We start from the raw sequence: 26824 nt of genomic DNA on the forward strand, positions 1-26824 counted from the left end.
CTTTTCTCTATCATCTCCCCCGCATTAATGTTTCTATTAGTGGTGCCTCCCAATGATGCAATGTGACACTTGTGGCTCTGCATGAGAAGCCATGCTAATAGGAGGAAGAGAATAAGAGGTCAGAGACACAGAGAGAACACGACAGATTAATGCTGTTCCTGCGTGAAAGATTGCATGTGTGCAGAGGCGGTACGAATGAACATCCACGCCATTTTAATAGGTAGTGACATACACCTTTTGATGGGCAGTTTCTGCATAAATAAATCCAATATAACTTGTATAAAGTAATGGTGTAACAGAATCTCTTGCCACAAGATCTGGTTAAGCACTATCTAGTTGCTGTTAAGAGTGTGACCATCTGGAGAAGTAAGCCATGAGGAAACAAAGGATGTAGGTTCTTTTGTGGTTGCTGTGTTGCATTGAAAGAGCCAACTAGAAACTTCTCAATGTGATTGCCAACACTGCTTGATTACATGTCACAGAATGAACCTTCAAAACTTCAGTTTGTGTGGCACCATGTAGGCATAGTGCAAAAGAGTAGAATACCATCACCTTCCTGAAATAATGGCCTCAGTCATTTGACAAAAATAAATAAATAAATAAATAAATAAATAAATCACCACTTTTTTTAGGTGAAAAAAAAAAAAAAGATTTAGACCATTATTTTTTATATTGTGAATGTCAAACTATCAGATGGTAACAATGCAAAAACTAATACTGCTTTAAAGCAGTATTAGTTGCTTCCAATGGGTGCAAAAGATCTGTTTCATGGATTTTTTAAAAAGTTGGTTTACCTTTAGTTCAAAATCTAAATCTTCTGTCACATTGTTTGTAATTCTATCACATATTAATTAAACAGGCATATGAAGCAGGTCTAAATATGAGGAAAACCAACTAATTTAGCGAAACATCAAGTCCTCTCCTGTCTTTGAAGTAAGCGCTTCACTTTGATCAGGTGCCTTTTTAACTAGTGCGTGTGTACTGGGATCAAGAGTGTGGAAATCACATTGTTCTAGCTGGAGAACATGGGACTCTTTTGTTGTGATGTTTACATTTCAACCAGCATAGGGCGACGTTTTAAGAAGCAAATACACATCTTGCTCTCTTCCTATAAACAATCTATAGAGAATACATACCTAATTAGCCATTTGACTCGCATAGACATTTCTTAGGCTGCATCTTCATGGCTGTTCACAAGCACATGGGTGGATGCGCACTTGAGTAGGAGAGTAAATGCTTCCCTCAGCAATGTGTTACCGACTCCATGGTGTAACCTTTCCAGCCCCAGTGTCCTTCATCCCTAAGGTCTACCTTATTAAAGCCTGGCCCCACTATCCTTCACTAATGCAAAGCAGGAAGGGTAGAATGAACATCCATCTGAGGCTGAAAGCGAGGATATAAAAAGAAAACAGGATTGGAAGGGAACTCCCTATCTTTTTATCCTTTAAGTACTCAATGCATGCTTGTCTCTGTGATGATCAATCTCCTGTACTTATGTGGAAAGAAACACAATCATGCACTGCGCTGCATTGTATCTGCATGAAATGTTAAACACGTGCATTAAAAATGCATTTAATTTCTTCAGTGAAACAATGTGCTTTAGATCCTTATCACAGCTCCAAGCAGGCAGTGTCCCTGCCCATCAATCCCCAGGCTACCCTGTACAGTATACGTGGGTCATCTTTGCTGCTAAAAGCGCAGGAAAAAAAAAGTCTAATGACATTTGAAAGGCAGCTCATAAAGTTCCCACTGGCAGTTTTCTTACACAGTGCCACATTCTTCACTGTGTAACGCAGTAGATTAAAAAGAACAGTCTCCAGTTGTCTGACTGTGGATGTAATGTCACTGGGCTTTAAAAGGAATTAGCTCTAATGTCACTCTGTCTTGCACACCCGAATGTCACTGGCTTGTAATTGGTCTGCTTGTATGGCTACAATGCTGCTTGTGTCTGGGAGCGACGGAAAGACACAAAGTTTGTTTAAAACGGCCTACAGCAATAGACGATGGGCCAAATACCCAAAGACTTTGACCGTGCTCAAATACAAAGTGACCTGCTTTGGTGCGTCTTTTTTCCACTACTGCCTGGACTTCATAGTGATGCAATGCAGAAGAAAAAGCAGAGAAGGGAAAGTTAATTAGTGCCAAACAGTAGTCAAATATCTGTGCATATAGTAATCTGCAGAGCCACTGCAGAGTACTCTTACCAGTTTTATACTGCCTCACAGCGCTTAATGTTGTGATACAATCAAAATAGATTTTACTGAATACTAAGAAAATATTTGATTGTCATGCAGCCAAATAAATGCACAAATATCAGCATGTGGAAGCAAACACAGCAGCCTGGGATTCACCCTGAGAGTAAAATATTCAGAGGTCAGAGGTGAACTAGTCACAGCTGTTCTAAAGTCTGTAGCCGACAGGGTCTGAGGACGCAGAGATAAATCGCAATATTTTGCTTTCTCTTTGTACACACACAAACACACCCTGGCATAAGTGAGAATTAATCAAAACTACAACATCCCCTATCACAACACAGCTTCCAAGGACGACTCGCCTGACTTCACTTCTGACACTAATATTTGTTAAAATGCCTTCCTTCACTTATAAAAGGGATAAATTCCTAACTTAGCGATTGATTTGATGAGGTCAGTGCTGTCGTTTCTGTATTTTCTTAATGTGCTTGACAGAACACATTGCACAAGACTCAACTTTTCAAAAACCTTAATGGTATTTCACCAGTTTTCCCCAAAGGAAAAACTCGGCGTCAGCGGTTAGTTTTGAAATGCAATAGGAATGTGAGAAGAGAGCCAAACAGGAATGTGTTGTGCAAATGTGACTGGATAGGAGAAGAGAATATAAGTTGCTTTGTAAAAGTATTTCTAAAGCATCACTGTGAAATAAAAGCAAACGATGCACAGGTGCATAAATATTTAGTCCCTTTTAATACGACATCCCCAAATCCCCAAATTACATTCAAAACAGTTCAAGGCATTTTAGTATAAATATACCTGTTCTGCAAAGGCCTCAGTTCAGAAAAACAAGCTCTTGTATACAGCATAATGCAGATCATGTAAACAGAATGGAAGAAGGAAAAAACGTGAACTGTGACTACTTTTCTGTTTATGTTTGTAAATTAGTTTACTCTGGAAAGTTTGTCATGTTAGGACTGCAGCTGCATTCTGCCTAATTTCAGTCGAGGGATAATTCATTGCTTCTCTGTGATTACACAAAGTTAAGTCAGTTTGGGAATGGGAGAGCTACCACAGCACTCTTACGCAAACAAATAAAAAAAAGTGAAGAAAAAGTCACAAAGCTGGCCCCCTTGCCTCTTTTGCAGACCGACTCTCACTCGTACTAGTTGACCTCTTTGCATCTATGACCAACAGCCCAGACATTCCTCATTCTGGCTCCATCTGAGCTTTGTTTGGATTAGCTGAGAGAGAGCAAAACCCTTTTGGTCCCTGTGGCTGCTCGGCACACGTCAGCCTGCTGCTGGGCTGAACTCGCACAAAAACACACACCCACACACGCTGACATGCTAAGCCTAAGCGCACTCTCCCTAATGTATAGTCGCATGTAAAAACTCTCGAACACGCAGCAGTAGGTACTTTCTAAAACCAACACAGACGACACATTCACTCTCACGTATGCACACACACAAAACTCACATGAATGCAACAGTGACCAGTCATCTGGCCTTATACAGGCATAGTGGTTACCCATTGCCTTTCATGGGAGCTGGCTTCTTAACATCATGTCCTCAAGCTCTCTGCTGCTCTACCAGTTCACAGCAGGAGAGGAGGAACGATAGGAGGATGGAGTGAAGATAGAGACAGTGGGCTAGATTAGATAAAAAGCTAAGTAGACTGATAATGGAAAGGCTAGAGGAAAGTAAGAGTAAGAGAATGGTTCAAGGAAAGGAGTGAGAGCAGGAATGCAACAGGGAGCAGGCCAGGGAGGGAGGGAAGGGGAGAGAGAAAGAGAGAGAGATGAGAAAACAAACCCGTGGCATGAGACAGATGGGATGAAGTGTGCTCTTTCAATGTTTATGCTTTAGTCCCTTGGAAAGAGAGTTTTCCCTTCACAGAGCCTCTGGTCATGGGCTCAAAAAACACCCGTAGAGACAATATCAGAGCTGAACTGAAGTTTTCTCTGACCACATACACATGTAGGTAAAAACATTTTAACAACATAATTAAATCCACACAGTTGTCTTGATTTATAACGGACTTTCGTTCTCGTACAGAAAAACTTTTATTTGTTTGAGTTTGACAGTTAAATCAAAGAGCTAACTGACAATGGTATGCTGTAATAACACATGTTTTTTTACATTTTAGATATGACACAGACAGTGAGATACAACCCATCACTCTACAAATGCTTTCGAGCAATATGGGGAAAAAGTGGGAAATTATATAAGTTGTGCTGACATGCTAAAACTGGAATCAAAAGTAAGCTCGGGATCTCTCCAATACCAACTTTCAGGCAAACTGAGAATCAGGTTTTCTTAAAACAGATCTGATGGTTCATAAAAAATAAATAGTTCTATAATCTTGACATTTCCAAGCCATTGTAATTATACAGACCAGACTGCAAGACGGACCTGAAGTATCCATGTTTATCATCACCACAAGAGGTACAGATTATGAATCGGTAAGGGCATGCTGGGGGAGGTGCAGCTCTGCGACATCTCAAACGTGCAGCTGAAAGTAGTTAAAAGAAAAGCAGCCACAGTGCGGTTCAAAGACTTCATGGGTTTGAGATGTTTTCTAAAAACCCCTGAGTTTCACAGGGTGTGCGCTCTTTTGCTGCTGCTTAAGGCACTTGTGGTCATAGAGGAGAGCAGTAACAGCCATGATGTTTATGAACTAGAACTAAACCGAAAGCCAAAAAGACAAACATAAAGATGATATTTGACTGTGACTTACATTTCTGATGTCTAATCTGAAACACAAAGCTCCACTATATATTAAAATCCAATCATTATCACAACATCAGTGTGTGCAATATCTTCAATGCAAAATACTGCATGCAATATTCTGTAGGCTATTATTTTACAAGTAATTCAGATTCAATTTTTGCAGGCTAGTTACAGAGGCTTTTCCTGCACCTGGGGCCAAGACCTGCTACAGGTTTTACAGGCAAATATGGTAAGAACAGTGTAAAATGGTTGTGAATCTTATAACATCATAACAAAAACAGATATTTCAACCACATTTTTTCTAATGTCATGAAGCTCTGCTCAGACAGCTTGAGATGAACAGACCTTTATTCAAATGTTTGATGCAATTGAAAGACATGATGGGCACAAAAAAAATGCTAAATTTTAGTTAAATAAAATCCAAAACAGTTGACTTGTACTCTTGCATTTGCCCCAACTTTTTCTCCACTTGGATATTAACGTTGCAACATCACTTCTTTGCTGCTGTGTTTAAAAGAATGTCTAGCTGAACATCCCTGTTTTTCCATCTCCAACAGTTGGTTCTGGTTGAATGAACATTAAGACCTCAGTCCACAGTGTGACTCAGGGGAGTCATAACTCAGTCATTACAAATGAATGAGCTGGGCTGAGACTTTGGTACATATGCGTGGCTTGACAGGCACAATGTAATGGAAGCGACATTTACAGACTTTTTTTTTTTCCTTTCTGAGTCACTGGAAATTCATGGGACTAGAATATCGATCTTGAGTGAGAACCCAATGACATCACTTGAAGAAACGGCAGGAACGGCCAACTGGATAATTTGGATACTTTTTAAAGGTTTTGTTGGTTCGGCAATGTCGAGGACTGAGATCTCCATAGGATGTCTGGGGGTCTGCCCATAGGCATGGGCAGACCCCCATGCCTATGATAGTTTGTTTTAAATGACTTCTCCTAAAGTGCTCACCCTGGTGACTGATAAACAAAAAAAAGGAGAGTTCAAAATGGAGGTGGCCCAAAGTAATGCTTATTTATGATGTATGACGGTGAGGTAGTGGTTGGGAGATGATGTCCTATGGTAATAGTGACTCAGAGGGTCGAGATGCAGCAAAAGCGTAGCATTTGCAGGAAACAAACTGCACTGAAGTGGAGCAGACCAATGGTTGTTCAATAAACCATTAAGAAGTAAATGTTAAAATGAACTCACACCAGCAATTTCCTTCTGCTGTTGCTGCCAACGCCTATTCCAAAGTGATAACCAGAGGTGCAAGATTCAGGATAACAGAATAACCAATACAAATGAAGCCTCATGTGGATGCTGCAGGTTTCTTTTGTGCAGTACTGCTAGGCTGCACTATGGCCCTTTATGGTTGAGCCCTCTAGGAAAATAGTGCATGTTCCCATCAGTCATGCTACACTGCAGTGCACCACAAGCCCCTCTCTGCTTCCATGACCCTTCCACCCAATCTATCATTCTACAGCATGGTGACCTACAGACAATGTCCAAGAGCAATCTCCAAAGGAAAAATAGGAAAAAGTGGGCAGAACAAAAAAATGTGCAAAACAGAAAAAAAACACACAAAAAAACAGTTTCCACAGAGAGAAACTTGCAGGCAGTGAGGAGCTGAAGAAGACAGGGCTGGATGTCTGTGAGGGTGTGGTGCATGGCAGACTGCAGGAGGCCACTCCCATGCTGTTACTCTCTCTTCGCTTTGCAGCTTTTCTGAACTAGAGCTAACTGAGTGTTACATTTAACTTTTTTGGAGCCTCTCATTTGCCTTTTGTTGTATTCCTATAAGTTCAATTCTCTTTTCTCTTAACACCACTGTCTTTTTCTTTTCCTGCTGATACCCAGCTCTTTTTTTAATCCTCACATACTTACCTGTTTTTCGCCTTTCTCCTGTCCTAACACCATCTCTCCTCTCTTTTTTCCTCTCTGTCACTTTTTTCCATCTGCCCTCTGCTTCACTTGGCCCCCTCTGGTGTCTCATTAGCTGACAGCTACGGAAGTACTCCTGAGAGAGGGCCAGATGAAACCCAGAGAAGAGTACTGTGACCTTCGTTTCACATCATGACCACTATCAGTGACAAGCCATCAGCTGCAGTGTCGTCTTAGGTGCACGTTCACAAGCACCATCCTGCCCAAATGCACCTATGAAAATATACAGGATACACTAGCAGGCTGAACAAACCGTCATGAGCACCCAGTCGGACAGAAATGTGCAAAAATATACCCACGTACATTCACCACGCTCCAAGTGCATGTCAGTAGGCTTCAACCCTAAACTAGCATTTCACCAAGGCTAAAGAGGTGACACATCAGCCAGAAAAAAAAAATATTACAGCTAAGTGCACTGGCTTCTTTCTCATCCCCCTAGCATGATACATTGCAACTGTGGGTGACGGGAAAAGGTGATGGTGCCAGAATGCAAAGTCCTTGAGAGGTGTGCACATGTAAACAGGCCACACAAGACACACACAGAGGGGTTATGCTGTAAATAACACCCATTTGCCTGTGATTTAATCAACTTCTGGGACACATGGGAAATCCCCATTATCTTAACAGGCCATAGTTCAACCGCTGGGGGGCAGTTAGCAAAAATGCTAATCTGTAACATAGGCATAGCAATGATGAAGAGTGATACAAACAACTTAGACAGGCTTTTCCTATTTTGGATCAGTTACTGAAAATAAACCTGCCTGCTATTACCTGCCACCAGTAAAATTGCTTGAAGAGAAATAAACAATTAGCATTATGGCAGAAACTCAGCTGGGAAGATTGCAAAGGCTTACAGGATGCTAATTTATCAGGCTGTGGAAAAATCAACATCAAGATAGCGTCTGCTTGCATCCCTGATTAGATACCATGTGATTGTCAACACAATGAAAACTACATAACAAGGTGAGGAAAAACTTAGAAAAAAATTGTCAGGGCCTGGGAAACAGGCCACTTATGCTAGTTTGACTTTGACAATGTCAGCATGTAAATGTGCTGCAGAATTTAGTGTGTTACAGTACATGGAAAAAAAAAATAAAACAAAAATGCAATTTTGAATAAACTTCAATGCCTAACAATAAAATTTTAAAATTAGGTAACAAATTGCAACTCCAAAGTGTATGCTGTTTGTATAAATTAAGTGAAGGTACTGCAAGAAAATTATCACAAACAGGAGGGCTAACTAATAATTACAGCTATTTTTCTTAATCATTTGGTAACACTTTATTTGAAGGGGGTGAATAAGACTGAAATGACACTCTCATAAACATAACATAACACCTGTTATGAACATGAATAAGCCTTCATGAATATTTATGACTGTTTTCATAAAGCGTCATTTGGTAAATTATGACACTTTTAATACAAAGATGACATTATTCAAAAATGTCTTTGCTATGACAACTTGACATTAACCAAGAAATCATTACCGATATACATTTTTTATAAAAGTATTATTGATTGCACTTTAAAAATTAGGTAACTTTATGTTATAAAAGGTCAAGTTTAAACAGTAATGATTTCTTGGTTCATGTCAAGTTGTCATAAAGACATTTTGAATAATGTCAACTTTGTATTAAAAGTGTCATAATTTACCGAATGACGCTTTATGACTGTTGTCAAATATTCATGAAGGCTTATTCATGTTCATGACTTGTGTTATGTCATGTTTATGACAGTGTAATGACAGTCTTATTCATCCCCCTTCAAATAAAGTGTTACCAATCGTTTCTCTATTGTGTTTGCGACTGAAAATACAGTAAAACAACTGCCTTCACAAAAAAAAGGTAGAAATGTTTTTTCCATTTGCTGAACTTTATGTCACTGCATGTATTTAGTCCAAACTGAATAGATTGGACATGGCGCTACTTTTACAGAGCTTTACAGATCATCTCTCCATTAATCCTCAAAGACAGTCTTATAAACAACATGAGTTTCTTATGCCTTTACACTGTCTATTTAAAAAAAACAATTTCTATTCCGGCTTAGGCAGCTTTTCCAATCTGCTTGTTAACTTTTGTAAATTGATTCTACATTTTTAATAATACAATCTCATGAAAAATAGATGATTTATCAATGCAGAGCTGAATAATGCACTCAGACATCTCTTTCACATAAACAAATCCAAAGCACTTCTGTTTTGGACTAAAATGGCATTGTAAAAGGTGTTGAGCTCAATTTCAGAGTAATGGGGGAGGTGTCTCTCTTGCTCAAATGGATCATTGCACTCCAGCTCCCAGGGTGAGCCAAGAGATAATTTGTAGGGACAGGCAGAGTCTCAAAGTAGACAATGATTTAGCTGGGTAGCTGCAAACCTGGACAGATGCACTTTAAACTGCATGATGGGAAATAGTTAATAAAATCCACCCTAGCCTCTTCTATAGGAAGCAGTCAGTTAATAACTACTGGAACAACTGAAAGTGCTTCTAAAAAAATCTGCAAATCTATTAAGAAAAAAAACAACATTGGTTTGCAAGTAGGAGATCGGGTATTAGGCACAATTGGCATACATTTCCAATAGTCCATGAAGACGTGTGGAGGGATAAAGTTTGTCACTCTGAACTATTAGAGTCCTCATTGAAAGCTGAAGTTTCTTCTCCAATGTACTCTGGCAGAGAAACTGACACCATGAGCTCCATCTGGCAAACACAATGGGAGCTCAAGAGATAAGGATCTGCTCCCATACTGGCCACTACCAATGTTGATTCATCATTGAAAGAAGTCATCCAGAAAGCAATAAAGAAAGAGTGGGGTGGGACTGAGCTGATCCACAAATGTTTCTTTTACATTTTATTTAATCTGTCTTTGAAATAAAATGCATTGCTTAATTAAAGTGGGATATCACGTATATTCCAGGCATATGGTGACATTTTATACCACAATTAAGCAACTATGTCACCTTCAGTTGTTATGAAAAAACTGTATACATCAAAAACAGTGTAAAAGAAATTTAACGTCATATCAAAGTCATATGTGACAAACTAAAATTTGCCTTTATTAAGAACCTCACAACCTTTCTGACATTCCCCCTTCAGCACATCATTACAGCAATACTTCTCCATTTATGCCATTTACCAGTTTTCAGGAGTGCTGTAGTTCGTGTGTTGGTTCAGCACACACACACACACGCACACGCACACACACACAGCTCTACCAAGTGTTTGTTATTTGCTGCTGCCGCTAGTCTGGTGGAGCTGTGTGGCGGAGGCAAGAGGCTGGGGTGCTCTGTGTGGCAGGAGTTCAGCTGTGAACTGAAGCTTTGGGGAAATACGTTCATGAGAGTCAAAGCAACACATATTTGATGAGGGAATCACAATATAATGATATAAAGCACAAAAATGCCAATTTTGCTGAATACAAAATTGGCATTTTGTATTCAGCAAAATACAATCCCTCCTAAAAGTCTTTATACTGTATACAATTTTGAAAAATTTTCAGAAATTAGCAAGCTGAAGAATCCTCTTCCTTGCTTTAAACAGACAGTCCACAGACAGTTCAGACTTGTGCAATTTTTACATTTTATGATTGATTATTTCCTCTCCTCTTTGGCCCAAATGAGCATTAGTTCAAAAGGTTAGTTATGTTGACTTGCTTTGCCAAAAAAAAAACTTTAAGAGAAACCCTGGGTGGTTCTGTTTAACAGAGAAGAAAATGTTCAAATAACAGAAGCATGGAATGCTGTAGAGTTTTGTTGTTCTTAGTTTGGTTTACTTTCAGGGGTCAGCAACAGAATGCTAATGTTCTGAAACTGTACTCCACACACAAACAGCCCTGCATATGAGCTAGAGTAGCAGGAAACACAGACAAATATTCTACGCAAGTACTTTTGTGGCTTTCGCAAAAAACCTTCCCAAAAGCAAGTCCAAGTTAAAGCCATTTCATTCAGAAGGCTGCTTAAAGCTTAGAGTGCAAACCAGGAGAGGAATTTCAAAAAACTGACAATTGTACTCTGCTGTTTAACCAAATCCAGTCGATTAACTGCTTGTTTCTAAAATATCTAAAATCAAAGCACCAGATGACATACATTTTCATTTTCACAAACAAGAAGAATATAATTTTAATTGTAATAGCTACTTAGAAAGAATACTAATTTTGCCAGTGCATTAACTCTGCCTGATGTGCATCGAATCCGAGTACATTGAGTGAGTGTTTGAAATGCTCAAACACTCATTTGCTGTAATTTGCCAGTAAAAGTAGCAAAGAAATTAAATGTGTCACTTATAAATTCCATTGCCAATTAGCAATCAAGTGTTTTCTTTGTTAAGTAACCATAATTGTTCAGCGTAGGAGTCAGACTTGTATTAGATGACTCAAGGATGCCGAACACTGTGAAGCTGGGATGTGCAGTTCTCTGTAGGGAAGATTCTAAGAAAATCAATAGTCATAATTTTAATTATTACTACAAAACCGTGGTCATAAAAATAACTATTATACTGTTTAACATAGTCTTTGTGAGAAATGCCTACTGTTGTGTTTGTTCTGACTGGAGATAAATCTTATTCTGTTAAGGTCACACTTTTAATTTGCAAACATGTGGAGCTCAGACATGGAAGCTGGAGAAAAGCGCAGGTAGAAAAGAAGCACTGATTGTAATCTTAACTCAGTTGGTTATGGAGGGGCTCCAGGTGTTTCCATTTGTGCATAATATCAATTTTATTATGACTCACTCAGAGAATAAATGGGATCACAATTTTTCAATTAAAACTCTTGTTTTTTTTTTTGGCCTGATCATCGATTCCTACGCAATTCCGCTCAATTCTCATCTCCTTTAAGTGCTCTGCCTAGGATTTCTCCCACTGAGCTTGATTTCTGCAGTTGAACTCAACCGAGCCAATCAGCAAACAGAAGGAAGAATTGTGAATGATGACGTTGATTTTCTGCACTGTGTTTGAACTGTGCATGTAGGGTTGTAGTCTGGCGATGGCAGCGGAGGAAGTGCTCAAAGTCATTCAGTCCATGTTGGCTAGATATGGCTTTCAAATATTGAATTAACATCCACAGCCATCTAGTTTGGCTCAAGTATTCTCTCTTAGCAGTGGGGGATAGCTGTTTAAACATCATAGCATTTTAATGGCGCATCACATACGCACTGGCCAAACATTAGTGATTGGGTAAAGTTTAAAACTTCAACAGAGTCCAGCAAGCAATTGATAGACAAGAGCCCAGACCCTCTGTATGAAGCAAAGCATAGAACAAGGGGCTATTTTTAATCAGGCTACTGTTTTTCTCAGATTTTATTTCTCTGTTATTTCTTTCCATCCCAGATTCAGTCCCTGTTTCATCTTTAACTCTTTATCTCCTGCCTCTTGCCTTTCAAAATCTTTTATATGACATTTGAAAACCGTTACCATCTTTGTGACTTAGTTAACACAAATAACTCAGATATGAACTTTCACCAACAAGAACTGCTTTAAGCCAGGTATTCCCCTAATTTCAGTCCATGAACAGTTAATATAAAATGCCCCATACGAGGCAGCTCTTTTTGTGGAAGATTTTGCCACTACAATAAGCACCAAAATGAGAAATAGTTAAACAAACCAGTATTGTAACCACTGATTGATATGTTTTGGAGACGCTTATCTCACAAACCATTTTCTTACAGCAGAATGTGGGTATCTTACAGAAAATTAGCTTAAATCAAAAGTCAGCACACAAAGACCAGCTTGAGGTCAGTAAGAAACATATACAGGCTTCTTTCATACCTAAAAGTAAGGTACAGTGTGACCTAAACTGCAAAAGTACAAGACGGCAAATACAATGGTTTAGTGCTCACATAATCTGAATTTTATTTAAGTCAAATTACAAATAACAAAAAAGTAAAATTTTATGTTTTATTAATACATCATTAATATTATAATATTCATAATGAAATATTCAAAAATGTAAAGCAACATGCAACAGCAGAAGACACACCAACCATGTGTAAGGCACATACAGCATGAGTTAAAGTTCAAAATCATTTATCTCGATTGCAGACATTTTCACACAATAACACAAGTCTATAATTTCATCTCTTCATTCATGCATTGCATTTAAACATGGCTTTCTCAGGATTTATCATGGATTCAACCTGATTTGTTGGCAGAAGGAACACAAACAGCCTTTCCCCTGTAACACACACTTACTCACGCATACACACACCTATTTGTACATGTCTAAATCTCTATTGTATATTATCTGTGCAGCATCTGTCTTTGCACTGTGCAGAAGTAAATAGCCCATTCCCTTGAAGGGAGGGACCTGCTAATGAAGTCAACTGTATGCCACTGCACTGCGTAACTTACTGAGGCTCGCTGGCCGCAGCATGGACTCCCACTCCTCGTGGCAATGTGCTTTTTCTTGGCTACTGGCTTATGCTGCAGTGACATATTGATTTCAGAAAAGAAGCGATCATGTCGCTTTTAACTTGCGTGTCCCTTTTTTTCTCTGTCATTCTGGCAAAAAAAAAAAAAGTTGGCACAGAGAGCTTTGGATGCAGTTATTAGGAAACCACTGATAGAGAACTGGGAAGCAGAATGTGATGCAGATGATGAGGGTAGATAGTAGAAGGCTCTCCGGTGTAGGGGTCCTCCTCCTTAATGCACACAACACTATCATCTTGATGTCGTTGCGCTGGAACATTATTCCCTAGTTTGGAAAATGAGGTAAATCGGATTCACAAAACAAGTGGATTAACTTAATCACCCCTCGGCTTTGACAATGACCTTCGCTTCTGAGGCATAATAAGGATTAGTTAGGAGTAGAAGGACATATGCCATGCAGAAGAAAAAAAGAGATTACAGTTCTCCTGTGACAGCATGATTGAAACATGCTATTGCTTCATGGTGAGAGGCTGTGATAAGAGGCTATCGAGCGCTGCGTCATATTGCTGGGCTATGGTTACAAAGGAAAATTGTAATGTAAGCTATATACATATATGCGTGACGTGAGGTCAGGGGAGACGGGGAAAAATAATGTATAAAATAATTTATATTGCTATATTCACCCTGTGGTTTGTACTATAATGTATTTAATTTTCATTTAGATTAACCCATTTAGATTTTTTTTTTCTTCAAAATCACTGAATTTTCGCAATTTCCCATTGAAATGCTCAGAAGCGCAGCTGGCGAGGCAGCAGCGAGCTGAGCCTCACCTTGGATTGTGCAACCTCTTGCTAACTGCGCTGGCTGCCATTCGATGAGAACATGTTCCTCCTGTCTGTACGTCGCCAATGAAATGGTTAGAAAACCATATCCATTTAATAATAAATAATAATAATAATAAACTGATTTTCCATAATTTAGCTTATTTATATAATGTACAGTGATTTTTGTCACCAACTGTGCATGTAACATGCTTCGTGTGCGGATCATAAACTGCAAAGAACAGACTCGAGGCGAAACAGGGAGTTTTCTTGTCTCATGGCAGGGGGCGCTCATGATCCCAGACATTGGTTTTGTGACTCCACAACTACAGCGTAAGGGACAGCGAGCTAGGCATACAGTTAATAAGTGCAGCAATATTTCTATTGTTTTCTACTCTCTTCTGACGTCAACATGGATGACTACATTTCTACACTTAGTTTTCTAGAGAGGATTTTCAATTGAACCACGAAATAATAACAAAAGGAAGACCAACACCAGAGCTGAAAGGTTTTCTTCGAGACAGTTTGCTGATTCTCAAGCAGAGTGGGATACAAGAAAAAACATGTCGAGGATAGACTTGGCTTTGATGGAACGGATATTTTTTGTGCAGAATGAGCGGCGCGTGGACTTCGTTTACAAGTAAAGGTAAGATTGCAATAACATTTTATTGTTTACTTTTTTAATCATATGTGCATGTTTTGGGAAGTAGTTTGTATGTGTAAAGAATTCAGCAAAGAAACAACCCACTGTTAGATTAGCTAATAGCATCGGTATCTAATTTAACACGGCAGTCACTTATTAATAAAGCACTAAGCCTAAAAACATACTACTGCAACTGACTGAATGTTCTGTAAATTGTGCAAAATATTTGATTGTTTTTTTGGTGTTGAATCCTAAAACATAAAGTGGCATTGTTGTCAGTTGCTATGGAAACGAGTTTGTGTGTAGCTTGGCCGACACAAAGGGGAGAAAGAAGTGGTCTTGAGTTGTACTTTGGTTTTTCTCTTTGCTGTGGAGCATAGCTTGAATTTAATAATACCTGTATTTCCAAGTTTCATTGCGTTAACGCAGTTGTACGCATGCGCAAAATTTCTGTACGTAAACAATAACATCCAAGGTGTCTACATTTGTATCTGATTAAGTCAGTGCCTCACCAGCTATGAAACTCACCGCATGTCACTAATATGTAAATACAACCTTCAGGGAAGCTTTCTCAGACACAGATCTGCATTTATTAAATATATTTGAATATTTGAATAGTGGTCTACCTCACTAAATGAGGTAGACCAAGACTTACATTTACATTACAGCTATCAATTCCAGCCAAGCAAACATACGTCCTCTAAGATTCCTGGCGTTATTTCAAGGGAAACTGAAAAAATATTTCTTACAGACAATGCCACAATATTGATTTGTGCACAGGAAGGAAGTTATTTTCAGGACTCTACGAAAGACAATACACTCATGTCATTGTGCAGTAGCTCAATAGGACATTACAGTCAGCAAGGTCGCTCAAATTGATAACAGCTGTTGACCTTTGGCCTGACTTACCATTACAGTGAGATCAGGTGTGGATGTAAAGTTGCTAAGCGTACTATGAGAGGTTGTGATGGATGACTAAGATGGCAGATGACATTGAGACAACATGCTGTTTAGCAACCAACAACCCCTCAGAACGCTTATGGTTAGCAAAACCAGTCCCTCCTTAATATACTATAAAAAGACAAGAGCTCTGAAACTTGATATTAGTTCAAGGAGGGATACCGCTGCCCACTTGGATCCAGGTTTATGTGATTGTAGCAATTTTCAGATATTATCTATGAAGGGAAGGTTGCTGAGAAAAAGATATGCGTCTCAGCCAACGTATCAGAAGATCAATTCACATCTCAAGCAGTTTTCTGAGTGTAGATGTAAAGTAGAAGGATGACACTGAAGATAACATGTTATATTAGTGCTATTGTACTGCCTTTTTTTCTATCCCCAAACCTCTCACTGTCTGTGCCCTTTATGTACGCTGTATTTCTTTTGTTTTTTCCCCTCTCTTCGTAATGGCCTCTTCTCTGACTGCACGGTGTCATTTGCAAGTAATGACAGTAAAATGTGCTGAATGATGTGATGAAATAGGAATAGGTGACTGAACTACATCTTGATGCATTTTTATGTTCATCAGTTTGTTTTTGCGTAGTGGTAATGTCAGCATATTCAAGTGTAAAGTTGAAACATCACAGTAAGTGCAATCTCAAGAGGATAAATAAATGAAAGAATAAATAAGAATGCTCTTTGCTAAATGGCCAGTATGAGGTTTGGGTACAAAGTACAAAAACCTTGCCTAAGTATACCACCTATTCATGGTGCCATGGTAAAATCATCTGATTACATGTATTTGTTACAAAAAAACTTGATCCTGCTGTTACAATAGCGTTTGGATTATTATAGTTGATATAATTCTATCTATACTTATTGTTACGTTGATTTTTATGTATAGATTTTAATAAAAAACAAAAATATTGCCAGCTGCACAGAAGATTACACATTTTTTTCTACTCTTTACACAATAAAAGTAAAACAAGCTAGTTATTTAGTCAGCGTTTGTGAATTCATATTGGACATTCAGATATTACCGATGTAATTTAATATTGTTTAACGACAAAATTTTAGCAAATTGACATAATTTTTCTCTAAACTTTTAAATATATTACTGTTAAAAAAAATCTCGAAAAAGACTGTACAGTGTGACCAATGTCACAATTGTGATAAAAATAAAAATAATTTTAAAAAAACAGTCTGTCCAACAAATTATTGCATTTATGTTGCACATGCCAACAAACTTGTGACCAAAGTCTGCAGTAGTTGTGTCAGTCTTGGAGCAGCTTAAGGTGAGAATTGGGGAAAAAATATCAATTGGGATTTAAATCCATTTCCATGGTAACAGCTTTCTTCAACAGGTTTCTACTTTTATTTAGCGACTGAATTAGTCTGAGGTGATTTTTTTAATAGTTTTCTAAGAATGACTGTCCGAACCTCATGGTAGAAAATATTAATGTACAGTGTATATTATGCAAATGTTATAAGTTCACTACAATACCCACAACTAAATAGATGAATATCAAAAACAAAGTTGTTTTACAGTGTTATTAATTTTTAAGAGTGGTGTTAGAAAGTAAATATGATTTCATTATGCTTAAACTTCAGAAGACAAATGACCGACTCAGTTTAATAACATAAGCAGAATTTGGGAATCAAGCCAGAAAAGGGACTGAAGTAACAAAAAAAACTTGTTTTCCTGCATCTAAAACAAGTTAAAAAAAAGAATTATGCAGAGTTAACAGTGTATGGGTCCTGTGAACTTAAAGACAGGTAAAGTAAACCACCTCCTGCTCAATCCAGCACCAGAAAGAAAAATATACCACACGTCTTGATGAAGGTAGTAGATTTAAATCAAACTGAAAATGAATGAATTAGGTTATCTACATTTATGCATTAAAGCATTTGTTTCAAACCCCAACTTTTATTTATTTATTTTTCACAAAATTGAAACAAGTGCAACAAAGTACATGCTATGAGTTGATGTGTTTCAAAAACAGAGGGAGTTTTTAGCTTAGAGGTATGAAATAAATTCAATAAAAATCAGATTTTTCAGATTTCAGTTACTGTACAGAGCCAAGCAAGGGGAAATTTTCAGACTTACATCTCCGGCCAATTGATTGGTGCATCTGTGGGGTTTCATATCTTTTTAACTGTGCTCCATCTTTTCCCAAACCAGTATTTAAAAATTCAACAAGTTGAGTCCAGACTCTTACATAGGACTACTGGCACCACCCACTCTGTCTGACTCCTGATGAGAGACAAAGTGGCACTGCATGTTGCATAAGGCTTGCCATAGTGCAGCGACACACTTTCCTGCAAAAGAAAAATCGTACCCTAACCCTCCCATGCTTTTTAACCCCCCCTTTCTTCATTTCTTCGTCTCATGCCAGGAATGTTCTCCCTCTCTACAGAATGTCGCATATCAATCTGGACGGAAAGCCTGTCCTATGTTTGTGGGTATGGGTAGGGGGGGAAGGGGATCTGTGAGGAGAGGTGGAAGACATGCACACTGCAGCAGTGGCTTGGCAGTGTGGCACTGACATTGTCTCTTCCGAGGCAAGTGTAAACAGATTGATTGGGAGGCTTTACTGCAGTTGTTCATGCTGACTCACCTCTTACATTATCAGTGAGGGAAAGATGCAGGGCACGGAGGACGTGGGATGCTCATGAAGTAGTTTTGTCTGTCCCCTTCTCTCCCTCATTTGCTTTCCGTCCAAACCGTCCAAGGTTATCCATCAGAGAGGAAGGGAAAGAAACATGCTAATGATATGGGTGAGGTGGGTGAGAGAAGGTGAAATCCCACCTCAAGCTACTTTATGAAGCTGCTGTAGACATATGAAGGCCCTTCAAAATAAGACTCAGATTGCTAATCTCTCCCTGCGGACACAGCGTGTAAACCCAACAGCAAGTGAAGTCTGGGACTGTTAAAGAGGGATTGTTACCAAACTATCCAAGCCGGATGGCTAAAGGGGAAGGTTAACGTTGTGCGCTGGCAATGTTGGGGTTGGATGCGCCATTTTTCTATTCTAAAATGAGCCCAATGTCACCGTGACAGAGCAGCGCTCCTCTGAGGGCAGCGTGGGCCAGAGGGGAAAATGATGGATGAGTCGCCAAGAAGTCTCTCGTGCCTCATCACTGTGTACATACACACGAGAGTATCACACAAACATAAAACATGCATTCAGTCAGTCTGCGACGATGCAGTGTGTTCACACACACTCCTCCGATCTGCACATACTGAATACTTTCTCACACAAACACCTGGCCAAACATAGACAAACAAAATTAAGCTAACCCAAGACTATGTGAGGATGTAAACACCAACATATGTTACACATAGTGCCGGCTCTGAGTGATGTTTTTTGTGTCAATACAGGTTATAATTAATCACCAGCTTAGAAACACTCCAAAGCAGACTGAACTTCACTGGAGTTCTTAACGGCAAAAACACATTCAGACTCGCACCTCGAGCCAACACAACACTGGCATCTCTATGACTGCAGCTAAGATTAATGCCACCAGATCAATGGCAGAGGCTTATCTGCTTCAGTTCTTTCCCTCCCTTCATGTGTTTGGCCCAAAAGCAGCAGCGAACGGCCATGCAAAGCAACCTACGGAATTTAGGTTCAGTCTCATTCTATTTCTTGCCCTTTACACTGTCGAGACAATATTTATTGGAAATTTGTGTTGTATAAATATAATGAATTGAATTTAACTGAAAGCTCAAGGCCTGCGTTTGTAAGAGGCAGATTTATTGTGTCCAGCAGTAGGAGGGCTAAATGGCATGGCTCTTTAGCCCTAAAAAACAGAAGGATTTCTGTTTTTTAACAACAGAAATCCTTCTGTTTTTTAGTTGTTTTTTAGTTTAACAACTAAAAAATCCTTCTAAAAACAGAAGGATTTTTTAGAGGCACATTTGGAAATAAAAATGGACAGGCATCAACCAGTTGCCAGTATCAAAGTACACCAAGGTTTAAAAAAAGTTAGGATATCAAAAAGATGCTAAGGTTTTCTGTCACATTATTCTTACTACTTAAAGTAGTAACAGTTTGATAGCTTTTAATGAGACGACAGAGTTGTTTTTACCAGCAGTTTAGAATTTTTTACCAGGCTAAGGTATAAGGTGCTAATAACAATTTTAAAACAGATGAATAAGATGGGAAATTACTTTGACAAATGCAGCAATTTTCTAGCATTTTCATCCATAGACTTCGGCAAAAATACAGCATAAAAATCCACTGATATCTACATTTATAGAATGGAGATTAATATGTAACTGCACATTTATATCAGTGTTGTGCTAAATGAGAGTGGTGGCTGGGATTTCCGCCACATGTGCTTTTTGTGACTGGAAATAATTTCAAACAGCCAAAAACAATTTCATTTTTAGTAAGTAAGGTTATAGCAGCCGTCTTTCAGCCTGTACAGCTGTGGAAACCAAAGCTCTCTCTGACACTTTCTTTGGCAACTTAAAAAAAATAAAAAATACAGGAACTGCTTAATGGGACCTGTAACTTGCATCAAAATATTGGGAGTTCTTGATAGGTAGAAGTAATGACTCAATGCATAATAAGCACAAAAAAATGCCAAAACCACAATTAATAACCACGCATTGTGTCATGTGTGGTTACCAAAATATACCAGGAAACGGCAACAACTGATGATGAATCAGCTTCTTGAAACAGTGTTCAATTTCTCAGTAGGATATTCTATCCACTCTAGGGGCAAATCTAAGAGTGGAATCTAACCCCCACCCACCACTGCCTGAGGAGAGAGTTGCTATAAAATTAGCTACTTGCAAATTCTGCACTTCAGTGTACATGTACGTATAGGCATCCCTTTCAATTCAACCTACCACAAGGAGACAATCATTCACCGCAGCCCAAGATATACACTTGCAAACGATTACATTTAAAAAGCAATTACCCAAAGTGCTGATTACCTGCTGAAAATCACAACCACTAATGCCACTTGAATAGTTAATTTATGCCACACTCATGCAGTATCATTCAATTAAATCTGGCTCTTTTTTTTCTATCTGTGAATCTACACTACATATAGAATTTTCACAATTTGGATGTCACAGTTGGGACATCTAAGCTGAGCAAAGCAATAACTCTGGAACATCACAAGAATCTAATCTGATCATTGCATATTTACAGTGACTGCAACAGATTACAGATGTCATCTTTTTGGAATGAGATTACTCTAATTCCATTATATCTAATCAAATACTTGTTCTCGGCCCTGCTGAGCTGACAGAAAGCAGAATTCCTGACTATCGTTGCAGCGGAGGAGAAATACGGTCAGCCTCTGGTGAGCAAGGGGCGCAGAGCTGAGTGACCATCTATCACAACCCTGCAGCAAAAGGCTATACTGGTGCAGTTGACTTGAGCACCCCTAACTCAGATCTTAAAAGAATGGGAGGAGTGGGTGGAGAAAGGATAGGACAGTAAAAGAAATGGTTTATAATATTAGTCCATCAAGATGGAGGAGGAAGCTGTGTAAAATCATCCAACAAGGAGGTCAGAAGAAGAAAAAAAATCCATGGCCTCTTGATTGATGGAGAAAGTGTATTCGATTGTAGTGTTTTTCCTGCAGCTCAGTTCACAAAGGTGTACAACTATGATTACTTGTAGTCCAGCCATGGCAAGGAGTGGATGGCGGGTCCACTTTGATATTAGGATTAATGACCATACTGATCAGTCGCTTGGAACATCTTTCATTCCTCTATTGCATTTCATACCCGGGCAGGCAAACTGTGGCAACTTGAAGAACAGCTCTCCAGTCCCATATAATGAAATACACTACCACAGAGACGATCAATAAGCAATAAGTGGAATTACTTCAACTCACGTACAGGTGACGTTTTATAAAAATCAATATGGAAAATAGTAGGGGCTTTCTGATTCTGTATTCCACAAGCCATGCAAATGCTTTTAGACTGAACAACACGTAAAAATGCACGTGTCGGACAGATCGGATCTCCCTTCTTAACCATTATTAAAAAATGAAAGACAATGAAGAAAGTGACTGCATGAAAACACGAAAGTGTAGCCAACAATCCATCCATGATCTTCCACTTAATCCAGGATCAAGTCGCAGGGGCAGCAGCCTAAGCAGAGAGGCCAAGACTTCCCTCTCTCCGTCCACTTGATCAAGTTCCTCCAGGGGAATTCCAAAACGTTCCCAAGCCAGTCAAGAAACACAGTTCCTCCAGCATGTCCTGGGTGTTTCTCTGGGTCTACTCCCAGTGGGACCTTCAAGAAGAGGAGGTGGCCAGGAGGCAGCCTAACCAAATGCCCCAGCCACCTCAACTGGCTCCTTTCAATGTGGAGGAGCTGTGGCTTTACTCTGAGATGCTGTCAGATGACGGAACTTGTCACCCTATCTCTAAGGAAGAGCCCAGACACCCAGAGGAGGAAACTAATTTCAGCTGCTTGTAAAGCCAAAGTCTCATTCTTTTGGTCTCTAACCAAAGCTCGAGACCAAAAATGAGGGTCAGAATATATTGGCAGACCTGTAAAAATAGTTGCTGATTTTGTATTTTAAATAATAGCTATGCTTTAATACCATTGTGCCATAATGTTTCTACTGATAGTTGCCATGCTTAGTAGGATACTACATGTTTATGGAGGGTCCTAATATTTTCATTATTTTTTATAAGGTACAAAAAAGAGAACTGACAGAGTGAGCTCAATGCCAGAATTTAAATCAACAACTAGCATGTGATAGCTCTCAGAGTAGACGATTACTAACTGGGCAGTTAATCTGGCGCCTTTGCCCCATGCACCTTTTAGTGCCCTGTAACTGAAAACTATCACCTCTGTCACCGTTCTTGCTACTTCAGAGGAATCTGTGATGCACACAAAGCATAGATAATCACTTTGCATCGATCTGGTCACGTTGCAAAGGCAAATAAGTAAAAGTGGACAGTGAAACCTGCACAAAAAAAGCCGACATCTGATGCTAAAAGGTGTCATGGTGCTTGTCCTTTGTTCTCTGTTTCTCTGCTGTCACTACATGCGAGGCTACCTGAGTTTCTCTGAATCTTATCTGATGACTTGTGGCAGCCGAATACTGTAGAGGAAGCTTCAGAAGACAAGCATTGATTTCAAACAAATCTGCCTAGACATCTTCCGTTTCTGGTTCGGTACACCTTTCCACAGCTAATGAGCAGCCATCTTTATTCCCTACAGGGTAAGATGTCTTATTTCATGCCTTGTGTCAGAATTCACTGGCGATTCATTGCCAGGGAGCTGAAATAGAAGAGGGGAAATAAATAAAGAGTGTAGTGGTAAGCCTGAGCTTTGAGACAGACAGCTACGTATAGTAATCCCTTCTGAGCAGCAGTAAGCCTTCGGATATCACTCGTTAGAATTGTGCATCCTTTAAAGACATTAACTAAGGTCCAAATGCTGGCCTTTTTTGTATGACACAGCATCTGTTCATAGCAGACAACCACTAAGCTAAGAAGGAAGAAGCATGCTAATTGCTGTCAAGCTTGTTTGAACAAGTAACTGTTTTTTTTTTGGGGGGGGGGGTTATTCATCAGCATATTTTAAAGCCATCTGCCTCATTCTGGACAGCACCTAATGCAAATGTAGTAGCCTTTAAACGTGTGTCTGGGAAGAGACTTGATGAATTAATTTATCCTGAGCACTAAAATTTAGCCTAAAATGCAAGTGTTCATATGGTTATATAGTTACTCTTTGAGTCATGTATTCATGCTCATCTGATAATCAGATGAAAAGGCTCAAACTTTATCTCAAAAGTCTTGTATATTAGAATAATCATAACACTGTCACTCCTGTTTTCTGGGTTGACCTCAAGCTGATTCCACAGTGGAAACTAGCTGAGCCAAGCAGTCAAACATTTTTATTTAATCCACACAAACACTCGAAAATTAAACAAGCAGAATTGCTAAAAGTCCAGTAGTCTCTTGTGAAATACTAACATGTAAATATAAGCCATGGTGGCTCATGGACACTTTTTAAATACTTGAAGAGACAGCTCAGGATGTTTGAAGTTCTGTTAAAATATCATAGGATTTAATATCTTACCTGCAGCTGATAATGCTTTTGGTGTCTTTATATAATATTAATCCAGATTAGTTGGTTGCGAATGCTGAAGCTGACAGTTAGTCCGAGAAGGGGCAAAACCAGCTTCATCTTAAAACAACTTTGGTGTCAATGTCACATTTGCATTGAGTGATTATTTCCAAAAAAAGCTGATGATCATTTCAGCAAGAAACTGATTTATGAAGTAGTGCACACCCAGTAGTATTTCTGTCAAACAAAACTGAAAAAAAAGGCAATTTAAAAATCTGTAAAATAGCATTCAGAATAGCTTTTAATATTCTATTCTCAGCACTTGTTTCACTGGAATGACATTGGCGGTACACTATACTCAATTTTATTTATTTTTTTGTGAAATGCGTCAGTCAGCTTTTATGTAAATAACTGTCCACTGTAAAGATTTAAACAGGTTAAAAGTTCATAAAGTGACAAACCCCTAGGATGTTTTTGAGACTGGAGTTGTGTTGGGACAACAAAATTTGTTTGGTATTGATTCTCTTTGATTAGCTGTTAGCTTCAGTCTCTGCCACAAAAAAATTCCCCAAAATAAAATCCCCCTGAATGTAGTAACTACAAAGTGTGACTTTTGCTGCCTGTGTCACACATCACACTGACAAGGGAGAACCACAAGGACTGGGATGCCACGACATCAAGGGGGGGTTGGGGGGGGTTATATATTATAACTGCTGCTCAGCTGAGGTGCTTGGTGTTTGCTGAGACAGCAGATGACTTGCCTGTCTCTGTCTCTCTCTCTCCGTTTCTCTCTCTCTCTCGGCCCCTTGCTCATTCAGGGCAGGGGAGACTTAATTGCCTCATTAGGAAAAGGGCCGAAGAGGATTCGGTCTCCTCCACATTGTTCAATGTCAGGAGTGCAACTGAGAGGAAAGGTTAATAGCGTAAACAGTGTTTCTATCTTCTAAATGTAAAAATGTTTATTTTCCACTATGATGGGTGAGTGCTAAAAAAAAGCCTAATTTCATTCCACTCTACCAAAATTATGCATTTGATTTCGTCTTATCAGCCCGCTGCATATTCTAACTTCTATTATTTCTCATTTCAGAGTATAACGCAGCCTGCTGCTGCTGCTGTGTTGCAACTCCCAAAGCTTCCCCTTTTAAGCTTGGATCCGTCTAGGAAGCAGAGTCATCATGCCAACTTTAATTATTTTAAGAGCTTTAATTTGCAAACTCTGCTATTTCCACATCCGCAGCTGCTTTGAGTCCCAGACAGCAAATCAAGCCAAAAGGCAAACACTCTTGATTTGCCTCTAAAGAAAGACACACAAAACAAAAATGATGTCTGCCGCTGAGAGAAAATGCGATCTAAAAAAAGCCCAACGGTTAATAACTTTTGAGAGAGGCATTAAATTCAGAGAGCGCCACAGTTTTCCTCTTGCAGCTGCAGCATTCACACACCGAAACAGATCACTATCTACCATCTAGAAATCACAGTGAAATTATTTTGTACTGAACATGACAGTTTGGACAACACTGCCAAACCATGAAAGGCATCTTGAATGTTGTCCTAAGCCCCTGTCTGCCTCTTGACAAGAGATGTGCTGCTGTGTAAGTTCAGTCTGACAAAATCCATGACGGGCCAGGCTAAACAGGCAGAGTATGACTCAAAGAGCGAAATGTGTTGTCCTTCTCTTACAAAGACCTTCCAGTCCTGTAATGAATGCAGCAACTGTGCAGGAACACAAACACATCCGACGTTTACTTTAGGACTATAAAAATCCTGCGCAGCCTCCCCGGTCTCAGCGGAAATGGGTCCCATTTTGGAGAACACCGTATAGAAACGGTGCAAGATATAAGCGCGCCGTTCGTACTGCAGGTAATTCAGGCTGCGCTCTCTGCTCGTCGTCACTGCAGGGGCAGTTTACAGCAGAGGCTACAATAAAAAATGAGCAGCTACACATCTGCATGGGCAATATAGCGTAAAGGCTCCATTTCATCAACAAGTCAAGTCTAACGAGTTGGAAGAAAAAAGGTGGTGGTGCCATCTGTTCCGAACCACTTTGCTTGGATAGGGAAAACAAAGTAAGAGGACAAGCGAGGGGGAGAAAAGCTTTCTCAGCATTGAGACTACCAGCCACAGCCCGAGTGCTGGGAAAAAAAAAAGTCCTTATCTCCTGTGATAAAAAATGTCCTCAACCTTCCAGGCCTAATAAAGACACTGTGTTCCTTAATGTTAATACTGGAGGGACGACTGAAGTGCAACTTCTGACGCTAGGTATTTAATATGTGGGAACCTTGAATCTGATTAGAGATATTTACTATGTGTTTTTTTTTTCTACTTTGCCTTTTTTTGCTGTGCTATCTAAAGCCAAGGAGCTTGCAGTGTGGTTGGATAATTAAATCATCCATCACACAACATCCGCAACGAAACACGACAAGATGGGAACCTCAAGACCAGACTGAAATCATAGCATTTTACAGTTTCTGCTAAATAGTAATTATGCAAGGTGGAATTCTGATGACAAAGGACTTTGGGACTGTAAAGGAATGATCAGCAGAAATTGTGGATGTAGTAGATACTTAAAGGTCAACCTCAATGGTTTGTTACAGAATATAAACAGATAAAGCCCACTCTTTACTGTTGCAGCGTAAAGCACTTTATGCTTTTACTGCAATACAATACAATTTATGTTTTGTTATGGGAATAGAGTTTAGAGGGAAATGGCAACATTGTATTAACATGATCACTCAGTCGGAATTAGTTAACTGTTAAAAAGTTCTAAGGACCTAACAACTTAGCTGCATTAGATAACTATAATGATATTTGCATTTAATCTAAATTCAGATTCAGATTAGAATTCAAAAGTAAAAAGGAAAAGGTTTTGTTTTTGGATAACTTTCTGTTTTGGGATAATATTGTTTTAGATCTGTGTAGCTTAAATGTTTTGTATATAGTTGAATATTCTGTTTCCTCTTTGTCTTCTCTGAAAATATTGCACAAGCAGGTTTCAATCGCTCCATAGACATAAAGAACCTGCAAGGAATCAGTTAGGTGTGATAAAAATCTTTGTCCCATCTCAATTTATCTGTATTTAGAGAAAAGCATGCAGATTTTCCTCAGTGTGCTTGGAGAATATATTTTTTTTTCAGGCTTAACCATC

At 39.1% G+C, this 26824-nt stretch overlaps 1 protein-coding gene and 1 long non-coding RNA gene across 2 annotated transcripts in view; one reads left to right on the forward strand and one right to left on the reverse strand.

Annotated features, from left to right (window-relative positions):
* clmpb (CXADR like membrane protein b) overlaps positions 1-26824 on the reverse strand; it is a 75974-nt gene that overhangs the window by 35840 nt on the left and 13310 nt on the right. The gene's annotated exons all lie outside the window — the stretch shown is intronic.
* LOC103474753 (uncharacterized) lies at positions 14557-25636 on the forward strand. Its single transcript, XR_535218.3, has 3 exons — positions 14557-14686; positions 24498-24657; positions 24767-25636. It is a non-coding gene; the product is annotated as an uncharacterized LOC103474753 (long non-coding RNA).

Source organism: Poecilia reticulata, chromosome 13 (genome assembly GCF_904066995.2).
Source record: "Poecilia reticulata chromosome 13, P_reticulata-male-v2, whole genome shotgun sequence".
Taxonomy (NCBI): Eukaryota; Metazoa; Chordata; class Actinopteri; order Cyprinodontiformes; family Poeciliidae; genus Poecilia; species Poecilia reticulata.